Raw genomic sequence first — 22,201 nt, forward strand, 5'->3', positions numbered from 1 at the left:
AGTTTGGATTTAGAAAGGATCATTCAACGATGAAAGCAGTTCAATGTGTCATCAAAGACATATTAAATAATTTTGAGAATAAAACAGTCACAGGTGCTACACTAATTGACCTGACAAAAGCTTTTGATTGTGTCTCGCATGAAATCTTAATTCATAAGCTCAGTTATTATGGAGTAAGGGGTCATGAACTGAAATTAACAGCATCCTATCTTCATCAAAGGAAACAGATGGTGGTAATAAGTGATAAAAAAATCTGGTATGGAAATGGTTAAAGCAAGTGTCCCACAAGAGTCTGTTTTGGGATCTTTCCTGTTTTTGGTACCTACATATCAATGACCTAGCATGTAATGTTCCCTGCACATCAGTTCTATATGCTGATGATACAACTTTCCTAAATAGTAATGTTGATATCACAACACTACAAAACCAAGTCAACACATCTGTTAAAATTGCTGAAAACTGGTTTCAGCACAATAAATTAAATTAATGTCACTAAAACAGAAAATATCCTATTTACCTTGGATCACACTGTAAATAATGGCAGCCATAATTCTGTTAAATTATTAGGCCTACATGTAGATACAAGACTTACCTGGGAAATACATACATCAGAACTCTGTAAGAGATTAGCCAGCGGAAACTGAAAACCTGCATCAGTCGGGATATGCTACGTGCATTCTGTCATGCTTTCTTTCACCCTCATATTCTGTATGGGATCAGGTTATGAGGCAATTGTCCTACATCAAATAATGTATTTATTTGGCAGAAAAAGGCCAAATCCTAATTGCTGGATTAGAATTTAGAGACACCCGTAAAACTTCCTTTGTGAGTCTAAAAATTATGACAGTTACCTGTTTATAAATTCTTACAAATATTATGCATGTGAAAGAGAATCTTTCCGAATTTAAAGAAAGATCTACAGTTCACATGCACGACACAAGATACAAGAATGATCTGGATACTCCTCACTCCAGGCTTAGTAAAAGCACAAAATCCACTGTTATCAACAGCTAAAGATGTACAATAAGCTTCCACTACCTATTCGAACATTAGACAATAGTGCATTTAACAGGGTACTGTCACAATTTTTAAGGAAAAAGGCATTTTATAATGTAGAAGAGTATCTAGAATGCGGTACAGTAGAATCTCGCTCATCCGACCTTCACTTATCCGACATTCCGTGTCATCCGACACTGGTAGACTTAATTTGAACTTTTGGTGGAGACTAAATTCAGGCACACCCGCTGTGGAGGGAGCGACCATGGGACAAGCACTGGCCTGACCGCTGGCAGTAGGACAGTTTTTTTCTCAGGGACAAGTGCAGTGAGTCTTCAGTCATTGTTCATTGTAGTATTGGTTGGATGCAGATGTTATAGTTTTCATATCCTCTGTGAGTATAGCGAGTAAATGGAAGAAAGTGATTATTTCTATGGAAGACAAGTTGAGTGCATTAAAGAGACTGGACAAAGGGGAAATTCTTCAAAATGTGGCTTCAGATTATGGTGTTGGATGTGTTACAGTGGGAAACTGGAAAAAACAGAGGGAAGAAATTGAAAAGTGGTGCTCTACCACAGCAGAGAAAGAAATGGAAAATGTGAGTACGAACAAGTAAGTGAAGCACTATTTCCTTGGTTATCTCAACACCAGGAAAAGGGCCTGCCAATATCTGACCCCATTCTGCAGGAAAAGGCTGTGTATTTCTGGAAGGAGTTTAATGAAGGGACCATAATTTTCCTGCCAATGCTGGGTGGCTTGATCGGTGGAAAAACGGTACAGCATTAGCCAGCTTAATATCTGTGGAGAAAAGTTTATTTCCATAAGACATCTGGAATATTTTCGTTCAATACTGCATGTACTGTACAACTGAATAGGTAATTCAATAAATAGAGTACCATAAAACATGTCATTGTTTTAGTACTAGAGTATATCCCTTCTGTTTGTTTCAGTTCATTTTCAAAGTTATTCTGTATTATCCAGCATTTTCGGTGATCCGACGTACTCCAGGTCCCATTTAGGTCGGATAATCGAGACTCTACTGTATTTCAAAAACTGACCTAATATAGGTAGCTAAAATAATTTTTCTAATGACTCAGGCATTATGGCTGAGATATTGTCTATAGATAATTTTTATTAATACTGACAAAACCGGTACCTAGTGTACATTTCCTGTACTTGATGGTGGAAGCAATAAACTATCTAAACTATCTAACCATGTGCAGAGATCTGTATCCTTTATTTACAATCCCATTTATGTGATTACCCCAAGGAAGATCTTTCCTTACATTAACACGTAGGTACTTACAATGATCCCTATAAGGAACTTTCACCATATCAACATAGTAATTCAAACTGAGAGGACTTTTCCTATTTGTGAAACTCACAACCTGACCTTTAACCCCGTTTATCATCATACCATTCTCTGCTGTCCATCTAACGACATTATCGAGGTCACGTTGCAGTTGCTCACATTCTTGTAAGTTATTTATTTATCTATACAGAAAAACACCATCCGCGAAAAGCATTTTCCCTGATTCCACTTCTTTACTCATATCATTTATATATATAAGGAAACATTAAGGTGCAATAATATTGCCTTGAGGAATTCCCCTCTTAATTATTACAGGGTCAGATAAAGCTTCACCTACTCTAATTCTCTGAGATCTATTTTCTAGAGATATAGCAACCCATTCAGTCACTCTTTTGTCTAGTCCAATTGCACTCATTTTTGCCAGTAGTCTCCCATGATCCGCCCTATCAAATGCTTTAGACAGGTCAATCGCAATACAGTCCATTTGACCTCCAGAATCCAAGATATCTGCTATATCTTGCTGGAATCCTACAAGTTGAGCTTCAGTGGAATAACCTTTCCTAAAACCGAATTGCCTTCTATCGAACCAGTTATTAATTTCACAAACATGTCTAATATAATCAGAAAGAATGCCTTCCCAAAGCTTACATACAATGCACGTCAAACTTATTGGCCTGTAGTTTTCAGCTTTGTCTATCACCCTTTCCTTTATACACAGGGCTTACTATAGCAACTCACCATTCATCTGGTATAGCTCCTCCGACCAAACAATAATCAAATAAGTACTTCAGACATGGTACTATATCCTAACCCATTGTCTTTAGTATATCCCCAGAAATCTGATCAATTCCAGCCGCTTTTCTAGTTTTCAACTTTTGTATCTTATTGTAAATGTCATTGTTATCATATGTAAATTTTAATATTTCTTTGGCCTTAGTCTCCTCCTCTATCTTGACATTATCCTTGTAACCAACAATCTTTACATACTGCTGACTGAATACTTCTGCCTTTTGAAGATCCTCACATACACACTCCCCTTGTTCATTAATTATTCCTGGAATGTCCTTTTTAGAACCTGTTTCTGCCTTAAAATATCTATACATATCCTTCAATTTTTCACTAAAATTAGTATGACTGCCAATTATGCTTGCCATCATGTTATCCTTAGCTGCCTTCTTTGCTAGATTCAATTTTCTAGTAAGTTCCTTCAATTTCTCCTTACTTCCACAGCCATTTCTAACTCTATTTCTTTCCAGTCTTCACCTCCTTCTTAGTCTCTTTATTTCTCTGTTATAATAAGGTGGGTTTTTACCATTCCTTATCACCCTTAAAGGTACAAACCTGTTTTCGCATTCCTCAATAATTTCTTTAAACCCATCCCAGAGTCTGTTTACATTTTTATTTACGGTTTTCCACCGATCATAGTTACTTTTTAGAAACTGCCTCATGCCTGCTTTATCAGCCATATGTTACTGCCTAATAGTCCTACTTTTATGACCTTCCTTTCTATCACATTTATTTTTAACTACCACAAAAACAGCTTCATGATCACTAACCATCTATTACTTCAGTATCCCTATAGAGCTCATCTGGTTTTATCAGCACCACATCCAGGATATTTTTCCCTCTGGTTGGTTCCATCACTTTTTGAATCAGCTGTCCTTCCCATATTAACTTATTTGCCATTTGTTGGTCATGCTTCCTGTCGTTCGCATTTCCTTCCCAATTGACATCTGGCAAATTCAGATCTCCCGCTACAATCACTTTTCTTACCATGTCGTTCCCACATAGACAACTATCCTATCAAATAATTCTGAATCCGCGTCAGTGCTACCCTTTCCCGGTCTGTACATTCCAAATATATCAAGTTGCCTGTTATCTTTAGAAATGAGCCTTACACCTAGAATTTCATGTGTCTCATCTTTAACTTTTTCGTAACTTACAAATTCTTCTTTCACCAGAATGAATACTCCCCATCCCACCATTCCTATCCTATCTGTATGATACACACTCCAGTGCCGTGAGAAAATTTCTGCATCCATTATATCATTTCTCAGCCATGATTCAACTCCTATTACAATATCTGGTAAATATATATCTACTAGCTGATGTACCCGTGCTTCGCTACAGGATTCTCAGAAAGACTGACTTTGTGGTTTTCCTAACTGAAATCAACATAGGTCATTACAAAAACGTGAGTATGAATGTACCGATTAAAAGCAATGCTATCATATAAAATTCTCGATCAAATGGAAAGCCGCACGTTTTATTACTTTTAACAAACAGTGCTGCGGTTAGATGGAGGTGCCAATCGAATAGTCCAAAGTTCCAGAGCTGGGATGACCAGGCCTCAGATTGCCATGAACACTCATCTGCCTTTATTCTGCTAAATATGCACACTGTTAATTCCAATCAGTGCCTCAAAAGAGGGGTTGAATAGCCCGAATGCTATGACGATCCAGTGTGTTACGTACCAGCAGTATCAAAAAATTTATAAACCAGGGAAATGGCATGCTAAAGAAGAAAGTTATCTAACTCCCCAGCTACTTCCCATCAATATTCAGGCAGGCTGTTACACTCTGTACGACTGAGCGAGTTGACCGTGTGGTTAGCGGTGCGCAGCTGTGAGCTTGCATCCGAGAGATAGTGGATTCGAACCCCATTGTCGGCAGCGCTGAAGATGGTATTCCGTTGTTTCCCACTTTCACACCAGTCAAATGCTGGGCCTGTACCTTTATTAAGGTCTAAGGCACTCCTAGCCCTTTCCTATCCCATCGTCGCCATAAAACCTATGTCGGTGCGACGTAAATCAAATAAAAAATACTCTGTACGCAGCAGTAATCCTATCTACCGGAGATGAGGGGCAACAGGAGCCACAAAGCACATCACGACAAACAATGGTCAATGTATGTTATTGTTGATCAACGTTATGAGATTTCTATATTGTAGGCCTTCACATTTAGTTTTCTTTCGACTCTGTGATTTGTAAAATATTTTATACCGTTAACTCTAGTTTCTTATTCTCCGACTTTACATACCGATTTTCATTAAATACTGTTTACCCATTTTCTCGTTACTCTGCGCTGATATGGACTTAATAACAAAAATCCAAATTTATGAATATCTTTGTGATCATAGCCAATACGGTAACAATGTATAAGACATGAATAATAGGAAATTTAATACTATATGTAGCATTCATCGATTACACCTCTAATAAGAAATATTTGAGATTTAAATTTTTGGCCTTCCCCTAAACTACCATTTCGCTCAGCGTGAATAAAATAATTTACAGCCCAGACTATAGCGACTTATTTCCTGACTTTGCATACCGATTTTCATCAAGATAGGACTACTAATAACAATATTTGAGAATTAAATTTTAGGCCTTTCCCCAAACTACGATTTTTCGCAGCATGAATACAATTATTGATAGCCAAAATTGTAGCAGCTTATTCCCCAAATTTGCATACCCATTTTATTTAAAATACGACCACTAATAATATAAATAGTTGAGAATTCAATTTTAGACCTTCCCCTAAACTACCATTTCACTCAGCGTGAGTAAAATGATTTATAGCCTAGATTGTAGAGGCTCATCCCCCGACTTCACATACCGATTTCCATTAAATTCTCTTCAACCGTTTTCTCGTGATGCGTATACAGACAGACAGACAGACAGACAGACAGACAGACAGACAGACAGACAGACAGACAGACAGAAATTACGGAAATGTAAAAAGTGCATTTTCTTGTTACTATGGACATGACCGATACAGAAATACCATTATTTTCAAATACTGAGCAATGTACAGACAAAACTCTTATTTTATATATAGGCCTATAGATTAAATTACTTAATTCTATTCCTTTCTTTACAATACTTCTACAGTTCAACACTAACAATTTTATGTCATCCCTACTTGATTTCCAGTTCCCTGTTCCCTTATCACCGCTCCTTAGGCCACCCCGTTTCCCTGAATATACCCCCCTATTACCCTTCGAAACAAATTTCCCAACTTATACGTACCACTGCGGTTTAAGTGAAGGCCATCTGAGCGCAGATCCCTATCTCCTACCCACCCATTAGGATCTAGAAATTTCACTCCCAGTTTCCCACATACCCACTCCATAGTCTCATTTAAATCCCCAATCACCCTCCAGTCAGTATCCCTCCTACACAGTATTCCACTAATAACAATGGGGCTGCTATTAGCGCCACTCTAACGCGATTTGTGGGAAATTTGAATCAACGTCATCTTTCAGATGTATAAACACGCCTATCAACGTTCGTTAATCTAGCACAACCCCTTCTTGGTGTTTGGATATTTATTTCGACCAATGTGTTTTCTAATTCATAAGATGCCATTGGTGCTGGATTGCTGATTTTAGGGACAATTTATGGATCTGTTTTATGTCACCCATCGCTTTCAATGAATCATTGATCATCTGCATTTAGGGCTCTCGCTCAGGTAGCAGATTCCCTATCAATCGTTTACCTAGATTTTTCTTAAATATTTCCAAAGAACTTGGAATTTTATCGAACATATCCCTTGATGGCCAACGGCCGTAGCCGTGTTGAAACACCGGATCCCGTGAGATCTCCGGAGTTAAGCAACATGGGCGTGGTCAAGATTTGGATGGTTTGCCACGCGTTGTTGGTGGGGAGTAAGGGAATGGAGGAGCGGAAAGAAACAGGCTACCCTACCGTACGTAAACTCTGGCTCAGGCACACCTCTGCGGAGGTTCGGACCTGCCTTCGGGCAGAGTACACCCTTACCTCTTATCCCTTGATAATTAATCGTAGCCCCTTACTCCTTGTCCTATAAATGAATATTTGACCAAATTTGTCCTTTTGAATTCCAACTTTATTTTCTTATTATGATCTTTCCTACTTTTAAAATGTTTGTTCAAGCTTATTCGTCTACTTATGTCATTCGATGCTAATTCTCCACTGACAGCTCGAAACATACCACATAGTTGAGCATCTCGTCTCCTTACTCCCAGGTCTTTCTAGACCAAAGTTTGCAACATTTTTGTAAACACGATTCTTTTGTCGGAAATCACCCAGAACAAATCGTGCTGCTTTCCTTTTGATTTTTTTTTCAGTTCTCGTATCAAGTAGTCCTGGTGAAGGACCATACACAGGGACCATACTCTAATTGCGGTCTTACCACAGACTTATATGCCCTCTCCTTTACATTCTTACTACAACCCTTAAATACTCTCAAAATCATGTGAAGAGATTTGTACCTTTTCTTAACAACCTCGTTAATATGGTTACCCCAATGAAGATCATTCCTAATACTGACACCAAGGTACTTACAGCTTTCCCTATGAGGTACTGCACCTGTCCCGAACTCATCAGGGCACCATAAAGCAACTCAGTTTCACAAATAAATGTTTGAATGAAAGTCTGTAGGATGAGAACTTCGGAGATCAATCCCGGACATCGGAGCCCCATCCTCCCTACTTTCACTGTCTCAACGGCTAAGCTCAAGAGCATACGGGCAGTGGACTGTTCGATAAAATGTGTGACTAAATTCCAATATATTTAAAGTAGCGTTTTATATCGTAACGTGAGAAGAATACACTAACTACTGGAATGAGAAGAATGTTTGTTCCCAATCAAACAAACATTTTAATCAACTGACAGCGTCACAAAATAAATTTTTCATGAGACAATGCCATATAATTACATATAATAAATCAACTGTCTAGAGGATGTCTCCACGTCCATGTCTGTTTTATATCTGACTATCATTTGACACCTCCAATCATCTTGTAAACACGCATCTAGGAATTTATATTTTGCACAGAAAAAGGGCGTTCCCTTATTTTATTATCGACACCCGCAGATATCTGTTACAGTACTGCACAACGAACATATGATTAAATATATACACCGAGATGGTACCACTCGGGAAACAAACACAATTATTCGGTATCTTTCATGGTGGTAAAGTATTTAATGAAACGCAGTTACGCACATTTCCATTATCATGAAAATCATATCGCCGTATTTTGCATATTATATTTGACTATATTAATGAATTATTTCCACACGACACCTCGTAATCTGCAGGCCTTCGGGCTGAGCAGCGGTCGCTTGGTAGGCCAAGGCCCTTCAAGGGCTGTAGCGCCATGGGTTTTTAATGAATTATTACAGTATCCATATGCTTGTTTTTCCAGGATTATCTTATCATACTATATCACAAAGCGGACACCATAAACATCATCGAATAATATAACACGTGAACATAAAAAGAGTAATCAACTGAAAGTACAACGACAAATACTACACTTCACTCACAAGAATGCATACAGAAATTATGACCCTTCCAGGTTTATTGGTATTGATCCGAGGTTGTCAATACCACATGGTGTCGAGCTCATGTTCTTCTGGTTTCGGGGTGCATATCTGAAAAACCCTACCTTCGATCTCTTTTAATAAGAACATGGGTGGAATCACTTCATCCGATAAAACATCGAGTCGACAACGTTGGAAGTAATATATAATAGGCGTGCGCCTCTTAACACAATGTGCAGGTGGAGCGGACTTCTCGTATGAATGTCCCGAGATGTTGATAGCCGAGCGGACTCATCTCGGGGCTCAACATTCTTTCGCACTAAGGGGTCGTAAATCTATCTGTGAACGGTAGCCTGCATTTGTCATCTGGGAGAACGCTTTCCCTTTCGCTCCCAGCTTGTGCACCGAATTCACTTCGCACGTCTATCGCCCTGTCCAGGCACATCATATTTTATTGTTACCACATATCATTTTATCAATGACCCAGCTCGACTCAGCCTTACTATGATTCTAAAATATTCATATTATTCTTTCATCTTTCCAGTCTGTCATCTCAAACACTGTCCGACTCGTTGGCCGAATGGTCAGCGTACTGGCCTTCGGTTCAGAGGGTCCCGGGTTCGATTCCCGGTCGGGTCGGGATTTTAACCTTAATTGGTTAATTTCAATGGTCCGGGGGCTGGGTGTTTGAGCTGTCCCCAACATCCCTGCAACTCACACACCACACACAACACTATCCTCCACCACAATAACACGCAGTTACCTACAAAAGGCAGATGCCGCCCACCCTCATCGGAGGGTCTGCCTTACAAGGGCTGCACTCGGCTAGAAATAGCCACACGAAATTTATTATCTCAAACACTGCCACACGAGCCATCTCCCCTTACCTCACACACTAGTATTTCAAACCACATTGTTCTTTCTTTTAGAAGACTCTATTTCTCCAGATAATTTAACTAACACCACATCACTCGCGTACCGGTACTATAGAAATCATGAATCGCACCCCAAATCGTGTCTTCATCTTCCTCTGATTGCAGTCTTAAGATTAAAAGGGGGCGTAACACCTGCCTTACTTGTGAACCATTAAAACAAATTATAGCTGAAATATTATGACGACTCATAACAACTAATGGAACTGTAGTGACTTAGAACGTCTATTGAAGTAGCAGTCCTACTTGTTAAAATGCTTCACACACAACAAACACTACGGGCCTTACAATTAATTCACCCAAGGAATTCCACGGGATAAAATTGTGATCACCCAATCATAGAAGAAACCCATATAAAGACATATTAATAAAAAGCTTCACTCTCTTCGAAACACGCCTATGGCGTTTACCTATCCTTGAGATATTTACATGCTAGAGAAAATTATACGCACAAGTTTTTAACATTTTACGCGCGATATGAAATACATGCTTAGAACAATGGAATATACTTAACGCATCTGCTTGTAGTCGGCTGTCATCAGAAGGTACATGTGGGGAGATTTAAGCTGCCATCACGGAAGCCTCGTTAATGGAGTGTCCTCGGTTCATCTTCTTCTGTGTCCCGTACATGATGGCTTCATCTGGAAACTGCCGTTTGACGTTCTAGGTGGTTCCTGATGAGATGAATGCAAGCACAAGGTGCAACTCTCATAGATTTCTCTCCTAGGTCCGACGATCACTCTCGTACACATAAGCAAATTGGAAATTTATTAATGAGGTAATGTTTTATGCATATCAGATAAGCTGCTATGGCTAGACACACTCATGGATTCAAGTGAACTAACCCAGTAACGGTTTTTAGTTCCTGTAACCCGTTACTCATTTCCCTTTTGCAACACGTCACGGTTATTGTCTTTAGTAGTTTTATATGAGCGTCACACTTTTATTCAGACACTATACTCTGACTTAATTAGCACATCCTATTATTTCGATTTGCGCTTTCCGACACTACACTTGCTTTACTCAAGGCAATTAATCAATTGCAGAACATATCGGCATTTCACTACGTTCGCACAATCACCAGAAGCTACCCGTTCGTTAAATGTTATACACATGAGCCGCCACTGACTCTAATAGTATGTATTCCCTTAATATGTAAATATGTTAATATGGGAACTACCAGCATCTACACCACACACACAATTCTTCTTTCATCTCGTACGATTGGATTATACACTGACTGACAGTGACAATGCAACACCAAGGAGGAGTGGTTCGAAAGGGATGAAAGTTGGGGAAAAACAGAGACGGCACGGACGAATAATTGATGTTTATTTCAAACCGATATGCAGGTTACACAATGCGCACGGCATCGACTCAGTAGGATGTAGGACCACCGCGAGCGGCGATGCACGCAGAAACACGTCGAGGTACAGAGTCAATAAGAGTGCGGATGGTGTCCTGAGGGATGGTTCTCCATTCTCTGTCAACCATTTGCCACAGTTGGTCGTCCGTACGAGGCTGGGGCAGAGTTTGCAAACGGCGTCCAATGAGATCCCACACGTGTTCGATTGGTGAGAGATCCGGAGAGTACGCTGGCCACGGAAGCATCTGTACACCTCGTAGAGCCTGTTGGGAGATGCGAGCAGTGTGTGGGCGGGCATTATCCTGCTGAAACAGAGCATTGGGCAGCCCCTGAAGATACGGGAGTGCCACCGGCCGCAGCACATGCTGCACGTAGCGGTGGGCATTTAACGTGCCTTGAATACGCACTAGAGGTGACGTGGAATCATACGCAATAGCACCCCAAACCATGATGCCGCGTTGTCTAGCGGTAGGGCGCTCCACAGTTACTGCCGGATTTGACCTTTCTCCACGCCGACGCCACACTCGTCTGCGGTGACTATCACTGACAGAACAGAAGCGTGACTCATCGGAGAACACGACGTTCCGCCATTCCCTCATCCTAGTCGCTCTAGCCCGGCACCATGCCAGGCGTGCACGTCTATGCTGTGGAGTCAATGGTAGTCTTCTGAGCGGACGCCGGGAGTGCAGGCCTCCTTCAACCAATCGACGGGAAATTGTTCTGGTCGATATTGGAACAGCCAGGGTGTCTTGCACATGCTGAAGAATGGCGGTTGACGTGGCGTGCGGGGCTGCCACCGCTTGGCGGCGGATGCGCCGATCCTCGCGTGCTGACGTCACTCGGGCTGCGCCTGGACCCCTTGCACGTGCCACATGTCCCTGCGCCAACCATCTTCGCCACAGGCGCTGCACCGTGGACACATCCCTATGGGTATCGGCTGCGATTTGACGAAGCGACCAACCTGCCCTTCTCAGCCCGATCACCATACCCCTCGTAAAGTTGTCTGTCTGCTGGAAATGCCTCCGTTGACGGCGGCCTGGCATTCTTAGCTATACACATGTCCTGTGGCACACGACAACACGTTCTACAATGACTGTCGGCTGAGAAATCACGGTACGAAGTGGGCCATTCGCCAACGCCGTGTCCCATTTATCGTTCGCTACGTGCGCAGCACAGCGGCGCATTTCACATCATGAGCATACCTCAGTGACGTCAGTCTACCCTGCAATTGGCATAAAGTTCTGACCACTCCTTCTTGGTGTTGCATTTGCTCTGTCAGTCAGTGTATATTCAAAGTGAATACCGCACAATACTTTTCAACCACACTGGCTCACAGAGAACGGTGAAGTTTCAAAGCTAGCACGTAACAAATGCGGTAGACTGTATCAGAATGGAATACTATGGACTAGCTGGAGTTTCTTATATAGTGAAACCGGCTTGTCGCCTAGAGTGGTGGTAAGCCCCACCCACTTGCAAAATTCGGTCCGTTAATAATGACTTCTCAGAGTCGTGTGAGTAGTCAAATTGTAGCCCAAAAATTCCGCTTTCCACTGATTGAGTTTCATTCAAATCGCATCGTTGAATCTCTCGTAATCTTCTGAGCGTTATCTTGAAAATTCACGGTTCAGCTATTACCTCCTGGGAATTCATTCATTTCTTTCGAGCAGCGCGACCCTAACATCTGTTTCTTATATTTACGCATATCTAAGGTCCGTCATTGGCGATACTCTCGTCATGTAGTACATTTTCTAACATCATTACTTTGTATTAAATACGCCGATTCAAATGAATCTTTACTCATAAGTTTCCATGGTGTGTATCAAAACTTTTATTATTATTATTAACGAGTGAATACTATGAGTTGGCACCAGTGGATATACAGGGAAATCGCTGAGAATATCCAGCTCTTGTGTTAAAACACTGTAATAGACTCCGCCTTCTGACCCAAATGTTCTCCTGCGCTTGGCGTGGCTCTTCTCACCTCTGTCTGCAAATAGAGAGCGTAACTCCAAGATCTCGCTATACATAGTTCTCTTTCTCTCTGTGCGCGTAACTAGACCCTCGGTCTTCGAACTGGCGCTGCGCAATTCGTATCCCGGTGTGGGCGCTAAATAGGCCTACTCATTGCGACCAAATATGTCGCAGAATGTCGCGGAAAATGGCATATATTATCTGTTAGGCCTCATGACATGCTTATGGGCGTGGTGGTGAACGGTTACAGTACTATCACCCCATCATCACAAAAAATAAAACTGAGAGAACTTTTCCTTTTGGTGAAACTTACAACTTGACTTCATCCCATTTACATTCATACCATTGTCTGCTGCCCATCTTACAACATTTTTAAGTCCCACTGCAGTAGCTCACAATCCTGCAACTCATTTACTACTCTACACAGTGTAACATCATCTACAAATAGCCTTATCTGTGGTTCTAGTTCTTTACTCATATCATTTATATCCAACGAAACATAAAGGTCCAACAATACTGCCCTGCGGGACCCTCCTCTTAATCATTACAGGATCAGATAACGCTTCACCTACTCTTAATTCTCCAAGTGCTATTCAATCACTCTTTTATCTAGTCCAGTTTCCCCCATCATCTACCCTGTCATAAGCTTTGGATAGGTGAGTAGCAATACAGTCCATTTGACCTCCTCGGTCTAAAATATCTAGTATATCTTGCTGGAATCCTAGAAGTTGAGCATTCCTGGAATTATCTTCCCTAAACCCGAAATGCCTTCTGTCAAACCATTTAGTATTTTCTCAAACGTCTCTAATATAATCAGAAAGAATGCTTTCCCAGAGCTTACAAACAACAGATGTCAAGTTGACAGGCCTGTAATTATTCACTTTATGTTTGTCACCCTTTCTCTTGTACACTTAGGCTACTACTGGAACTCTCAATTCATCTGGTATCACTCCTTTGTACAAGCAGTAAACAAATAGGTATTTCAGATATGGCATTATACCCCAACTCTCAATCCATAGCCGTTAATATACCCGCAGAAATCTTAACAATCCCAGCTGCTTTTCTAGCTTTCAACTTTTGTATCCTTTTACGAATGTCTTTATTTTCACAGGTAAATTTGAGTATTTCGCCAGCATTAGCTTTCACTGCAGCGTTCAGTGTCATTCACGTGAATTGTAAAAATGTTTCCCGCTGTCAACAAAGTTATCCCGATATACTTGAAATGAGTTACCTATGGGAGAAATCTGTCTTTGTAGTATTTTTCCCCGTTTCCCACCTTTCCTGAATGCCAACATAACTGTCTTGTCCTTCCCACCTTTCCTGAATGTCAATATAACTGTCTTGTTCTCGCTCAAGCGTAATTCATTATCTTCATCCCAGTCTACCATCGTGTTGAAAGCCAATTGGAGATCGTCCGTACTTGTTGAAGCCAGTACATGAAAATGAAAATCCACAACCTGTTTCCAGTCATTCGACCAGGTCAGGAATAGAATGAATGAAGCCCCATCTAGCGGCGAGAATAGGAATTGTGCCGGCAGCCGAAGCCTGTCGCACTCCTCTGGGGTGATGATAAACGAATGACAGATGAAATTAAATGATACTGGAGAGTGTTGCTGGAATGAAATATGACAGGGAAAAGCGGAGTGCCCGGAGAAAAATCTGCCCGCCTCCGCTTTGTACAGAACAAATATCACATGGAGAGACCGGGATTTTAACCACGGAACCCAGCGGTAAGAGGCCGACGCACTGCCGCCTGAGCCATGGAGGCTCTGTTTGAAGCCAGTACATATCGTCTGCATATCCTAACAATGTCTGCTGCGGTGATTTTACCGTGCAAGGCAATGCTGGTATCACTACACAGCATAGTTTGAGAAAATACTAGTCATTGCTTTGTGAAAACAAGTAATTGTCGTGGTCCCCGAATACTTGTGATTAGGTCCCTGTTACCACCCGCGGTTTGATCGCCATGGTGTGCGTCTTATGTTGTACTGCGGTTTCGTTTAGTACTGGAAGATATCCGCTGTATTTTAAGCATTCTGTTTGTTACTGTCGGCTTTGATATCACATTGTTGTTATAGTTATAATCATAACGTATGGAAAAGCCCTACTTGATGCTAGGAGACACATACAGTAGGCCTATAACCTGAGATGAATATTAATGACAGCTTGAATACAGGAATATATCACCATGATAACCCATACGCTGAAAATGTGTGAGACATAAAAGGTTGGAACTTGCCATTCCTAAAATTTTTGTTATGTACCGGTTCTAGATAAAACAGATATTTTAGAGGATATTTAGATATTTGTAAAAATCTCTGTTATATTTCCTCGCACGGTAAAAACTCACAAAACGTAAAATATCCGAAATTTTATTCTAAACAACTTTCGTTATATACAGGTTTTCGATATGGCCGATATTAACGGAGACATTTCTCATTTACTGCTTTGGCCTGCTTAAAATTAACTCATATTTCATTATTGTTACTATTATATTGGATGAGAAAAATCTACTCCTTGCTAGGTGCGTCCTATAGCACGCTACTTTGAGAGCTGATAACAAGAAATTGTCCAATTTAATTTTAAAGCACTTTTCGGATCTGCTTTGCACCCATAAGCACAACAGCCTGGCACAGGTTTTCTTCAAAACTCAGACCTCAGAAATGCGTAAATACACATACATTTCAAAATTAATAGTAGGTAATAATCCTCCGTGCTTAATACAGAGATAGTTTCGGTACTATTAAAGTTAAAATATTGTAGGTAGTCCAGACTTCACCGCAACTGCATAAAGAGATATCTTATTACCTTTGCGGGATACGTACGTTTAAATTGGCTGACAGAACATTTGGCTAAAAGATGGCGGAGCCAATCAGAATGAAGCACTCGTTGGCCGCACTGTCCTTATTGTAGAGTCACTGTAACGCAGTGAGCAGCAGTATGTTATCTATCAGAGACGAGTGGTAGCTGAAGATACAATACTCATCGCAACATAAAATTGTCACTGTAAAGTTACTGTTGATCGATCGTATGGGCTTTCGATATTGTAGACTAGAGGTGTAACAAACGGTTATTTTTGAGTAATTGCCACATCTGTCACTGCTAAAATAAAGTAACTGTGAAAAGTAACAGTTAAAAGAAAGTCCAACATTACTCACCTTTTATTGGTCACAGCCCGGTCACGGCTTCAAGCTTGTCTCGTTACAGCTGTGTTGCGAAGTCCCATTCATTCACTTGCGCATGCGCGCACGCATCCCTACACTGTTGAAAGTCAGTGCAGCAAAACACGCATTCCTATTTGCTATAAAGTTAACGAGAGGCAGACAACGGATGAAATGAGATGACAACATAGCGTCCTTTCTGAAATCTCGAGGAGTGAGTTTGACAATGCCCCGTTCAAGGATAGAAGACAAGAAAACATGTCGAACTGTCTGCCAAACCTCGACACAAACCGGTACAAGAGGATCGACTAAGTAAAATGAAATAATGTTATGTTATCTATAATATCAATATGGAAAGTTAGCATAATAATTTATTTACGGTACAAGAAAAATTATAGGGTGAAAATTGCAATAATATTATAATGTACAACCCGTGTCTGAAAAAATCGGTGAATGGTCTCATGAAATAAAGACAACGTAAGTTACACACAAAAATCCTTTACTGGCCTTCAAAGTAATTTCCGTTAGCTACAACACACTTTTGACATCGACTGTTAAGCTGCTGGAAGCTGGTAGCAAACGCTTCTTTGGAATATCCCGGAGAACCCTTGTCACGCGTTGTTGCATACCTATTACACTGTCGAACCGGTGGTCTTTCAGGGCTAATTTAAGACGGGGGAACAAAAAATCTGCCGGCGCCAAATCCGGAGAATATGGAGAGTGTGGAAGAACATTCACCTGGCGTTCAGCGAGAAACTGAGTCACGCAGATCGCGATGTGCGGACGGGAATTGTCGTGGAGGAGCTTCCACTGTCCACTCCGGTACAGATCAGGCCGAACCCGTCTGATGCGTTGCACTAGCCGTTTCAAAACTCCCTCGTAGAATTCCGCGTTGACAGGTGTACCCTGGGGTACAAATTCATGATGAATGACACCATTGCTGTCGTAAAAGGCGATCAGCATTGTCTTAATCTTGGACTCTGTACCCTGACTTTTCTTGGGAGGCAGAGAAGACGCTGAACACCACGTCATTGACTGTCTCTTGGTCTCCGGATCATACTGGTAGCACCATGATTCGTTTCCTGCAACGATGGTTTTCAACACCTCCGGATTTTGGTCACAAACGTCAATGAAATCTCCCGTCGTATCCATCCGAGTTTGCTTCTGCTCGTCTGTCAGGTTGTGCGGTACAAACCGGGCACAAATCTTCCACTTTTTCAAATGTTCGTGAAAAATGGTCCTTACACTGTCCTTGCCTACACCCACTTCATCTGCTATCATTCGTAAGGACAGTCACCGATCATTCGCAAGCATCTGTCGCACTCGTTCAATGTTGTCTGGAGATGTGCTTGTGGTTGGTCGACCCGAACGCGCCTCGTCCTCAACAGCTTCCTTTCCATCTCGAAAGCGTAGTTACAAACGCACTTTTTTCTCACTGCTGAGCATGGTAAACTTGCACTAACATTGTTTGTGTTTCCGTTGCCGTTTTGCCTAGGTGGAAGCAAAACTTCATGTTAGCGCGTTGCTCCGTTTTGCACTCCATTGTGCAATGACACGAGTCCTCACACTGACTCCGTGAGATGTGTTGCCGCGTTCAACTCCTTTTAACCTCGGGAGGTCAAATGAGTAGAGGTGGGTTCGATTCCCACCTCGGGCATACTGGCAGTGGTTTTCCGTGGTTTCCCACTTCTCCTCCAGGCAAATGCCGGGATGGTACCTAATTTACGGCCACGGCCGCTTCCTTCCCTCTTCCTTGTCTACCCCATCCAATCATCCCATCCCCCACCAAGGCCCTTGTTCAGCATAGCAGGTGAGGCCGCCTGGGCGAGGTACTGGTCATCCTCGCAAATCAACTGTTACAACATTTACAAACAGGAGCTTTAAACTGAATTTGAATATACTTTGGATGAGGTAGTTATCCCAAAAGATGGCAAGTGGAAATACTTAGATGTGAGATTTGAAAGTAATTTGCACTGGAAGGGTCATGTTGATGACATTTTTGGGAAAGCATACAGATCGTTACATGTCATAATGAGGCTACTTAAAGGATGCAACAAAGAATTAAAAGAAAAAGTTACTTAAATATGGTTTGTACATTATTGGAATATGCAAACAGTGTTTGGGATCCTCACCAAGAATACCTAATAAAAGAAATAGATACTGTGCAGAGGAAAGCAGCAAGATTTGTAACAGGGGATTTCAGGAGAAAAGTAGTGTATCAGAAATGTTAGAGGAACTTGGGTGGGAAACCTTAAGTAAGAGAAGGGAGAAAACTAGACTTATAGGATTATATAGACCCTATACAGGAGAAGAAGCACGGGGAGAAATCCGTGAGAGGCTTCAGTTGGAAAATAATTATATCGGCAGAACTGACCACAAGTATAAAATTAGAAGGAAATTTAGCAGAAGCGATTGGGGTAAATTTTCATTCATTGGGAAGGGCATGAAGGTGTGGAACAGTTTACCAGGGGTAGTGTTTGATCCTTTTCCAAAATCTGTACAGATATTCAAGAAGAGAATAAACAGCAACAGAGAAAATAAATGAAATGTTAGAGGGCATTCGACCAGTGCAGGTTATTGTAAATAAAAAATGTGTGTGAATAAATTAATTCCATCCCCTGGTCTAAGGAGTTTGGACAGCCGAAGTAGGGGACTTCGAGGGCCCTGCGACCGCTACGGTACCTGTGAAGACCCTTCAGGGACTTGAAAAGTGGTGGCAAAAGGGGCTCTGATTAAGACGCAGCAAGTCGTTATGCTACTTAGGTTCCAAAATGGGTTAAAAAAAAGTAAATATATGCAACGTAAATTTTAATCTTATACCAGTTGTATAGTATTATTTGAAGTAATCCACATACTGTATATGAGTGACTATGTTTGTAAGTACAGGAGATATAAGTAGAATTTACGCTAACAATTTTTTCTATTAAACAAACAGCTTATTCACAGCGAGTATTCATAACTTACTTGAAAGATGGGCGAAGTGTGTAGAAGCCGATGGCCAATATTTTGAATGAAAAAATGAATTTCCCTTGAAAATTACCTGTTTTCTTCACCACAAAAACCAGCAAAAAATTATGCATGCACATGGTCAAGTATAAGCTCTGAAACACGTTGTGGAATACAAATTAATAAAAACTGTGACTGATAATTATTTCATAATGAATAAATTATCTATATTCACCAACACATCACACATTGATTGAAAGACGACCGGAATGGGCCAGAAGGCATGGCAAAGTGATTTTGTTACACGACAATGTACCGTCTCACATAGCAAAGCAGTGAAAGACACCTTGCAATCGCTTGGATGGGAAATCCTTCCGCACCCGCCATACTCCTCACCACCAACCCCGCTCCCCGACCTGGTGCCATCTATCACCTCTTCTCATCAATGGGGCTATATTTACCAACACATCACACATTGATTGAAAGACGACCGGAATGGGCCAGAAGGCATGGCAAAGGGATTTTGTTACACGACAATGTACCATCTCACATAGCAAAGCAGTGAAAGACACCTTGAAATCGCTTGGATGGGAAATCCTTCCGCACCCGCCATACTCCTCACCCCCCCCCTCCTGACCTGGTGCCATCTATCACCTCTTCTCATCAATGGGGCTCGCACTCGCAGAGCAGCACTTCAGAAAATTCGAGGAAGCTGGAAAATGGCTCGATCCTTAACTTGCATAAGCAATTCTCCCGGCCACGAATGGGAACGGAACAGGATGAGGGAAAATTGAGCACAAAGTAACTTACACAGTTTGTATTTTAGGTTTTTATACGTACACAAATGTATCCAAAACCTAAGGAATGGATGGATATACACACACGTGCATTCACTCGCGCTGAGAAGTATATCATTTATTTATTTATTTATTTATTTATTTATTTATTTATTTATTTATTTATTTATTTATTTATTTATTTATTTAATGAGTCTATACAGATTTTCCTCCCTTATTAGACCCTGTATAATGACCATACCTAAACAATCTTTTCAACTCCACTTACTGAACAAATACCCAAATAACAAGGAAACACAGTAATTACATTAACAGAAAGTTAGATTCAATTAAATTAAATTATATAAAATAAGCAATCAAACAACCTAAATAGAGAAAATTAGAGTGAATAATCGTCACCACGGCAAAATTGCCTCTGGCCAGCCCCTATTGGAGATCTTAACGCCATGGTGGTATGTTACATTAATAAATAATCAAAGCATCGGCAAAACAAAACAAAATCAAACGCCCGGCAAGTGTATAACAGAAAAAAAGACTTAAAAGACAATAAAAATTTTAAATAAATTAAACGGCACTACGGCAACCTAGCACATATGCAGGCCAATACCCTACTTTTCCTCTCCTGGCTGACACAGCAAGTCATAATACATTCCACTCCTACATATTCACTCACGATCTGATACATCTTGCTGACCAACCATAACGTTGTGTCATCTGCTGAGTCTGTGTCCTCTATTTTCGTTTTACTGATTCTTCCTTGTGTACTGTTCTACTTTCAAGCTACCTCTCGTTATTCCCTATGCCTTCATTCCAACTTCTTACCATTTAAATACATTTATCTCTCTTAGCAAACTGTAAACACTTCCAAGCCGCAATAATCCAAACTCCACATTAAATTATTAAATAGCTTATTCCAGTGGCGGCTCGTGGATATCAGCAGTGGGGGGCGCGCCTTAGTTTCATAATTCCACAAATATCTCAAGTTCTTCACACTATTTTATCAAGATACACACTTCGAACACATATGCAATTATGATGATTATGATGATGTTGATTATTATTATTATTATTATTATTATTATTATTATTATTATTATTATTATTATTATTATTATTATTGTATGTATGTATGTATGTATGTATGTATGTATGTATGTTCAGTCTTCAGCCCTAAGGCTGGTTGGATCCTCAACAGCTCCACCATCAGCTGTCACAGATGGCCAAGGCATCACTGAAGAGGCGTACTAGGGAAATGAGGAGTGAGGTAGTTTCCCGTTGCTTTCCTCGCCGGGCCAGAAGTTGCTATTACATATCAGTCTGCCAAACCCACTGAAATGCATGCACCAACCGACCCTATGAGCAACATTTTTACACCATTCATAGCAGGGACTGGCTGCAGAAGGAATGGCATTACTAGCATCGCTCATACCTCAGTCACATTCATATTGTCAAAGCCAAGGACAAGACAGACATAGATCAATGAAAGTAACAAAATTACTCTAGCCCATACCAGAAGACATAGTGCACTGTAAACACTAGGTCCTGCTGGCAAAGGCAATATTATTATTATTATTATTATTATTATTATTATTATTATTATTATTATTATTATTATTATTATTAATGCAATTTAGTACAATATAGTTCATACCTTCATCCTCTGATCACGTTCTGGTCCAGCGGTTACCGTTTTTGGTTGCTCTACCGGAGGTCCCGGGTTTGATGCCCAACTCAGCCAGAGAAATACGAAGCATTGATAGCATTTAGTTCCTGCTACCCCATCCTCGACATAAGAAGTAGAAAATCACCTAATGCTGTGGGTGGAAGAGCGTAGAAGAACTGACCACCCTGCCGCAAATAAAGTCCTGCACAGGATGCCTGTTCTCTGCATGTCTCTCGTTCCGATTCCTGGCACTCAGTATGAAGATACTTGCTGAGAAATTGCCAACGTCTCGCTAGAGGTTATTTCTATTTCACAATTTCGCTATAAAATCACAACACTTTTTCCTAACATAATTAACGTGAACACATGGTTTGATATTTAATTAAATTATTTACACAGACCTAATTCACTAACCCTAATTTCTATAGGAAAAATCCATTCGCCGCTCTTTCAATTTCTCTAATTTGTCCAACACTTTCTTGTCAAAGTTTGGAGTTGATTGTATCATATCTTTGCTTATAGACATCATTGCCAAAGCGTTCAACCTCTCGTTTTTCATTGTGTTCCTAAGAAACGATTTTATGCGTTTCAACGTGGAGAAATATCTTTCTGATTCAGCCGTTGTCATGGGGCTGGTAATGATAATTTTGACAAGTTTATGAACTTCACTAAAACAATTGACAATCTATTTTCCCTCAGAAAATGAAACAAATTAATTGCTCCTCTAATACTCCGGAAATCTTCTCT

This window comes from Anabrus simplex, chromosome 3 (assembly GCF_040414725.1).
Source record: "Anabrus simplex isolate iqAnaSimp1 chromosome 3, ASM4041472v1, whole genome shotgun sequence".
Taxonomy (NCBI): domain Eukaryota; kingdom Metazoa; phylum Arthropoda; class Insecta; order Orthoptera; family Tettigoniidae; genus Anabrus; species Anabrus simplex.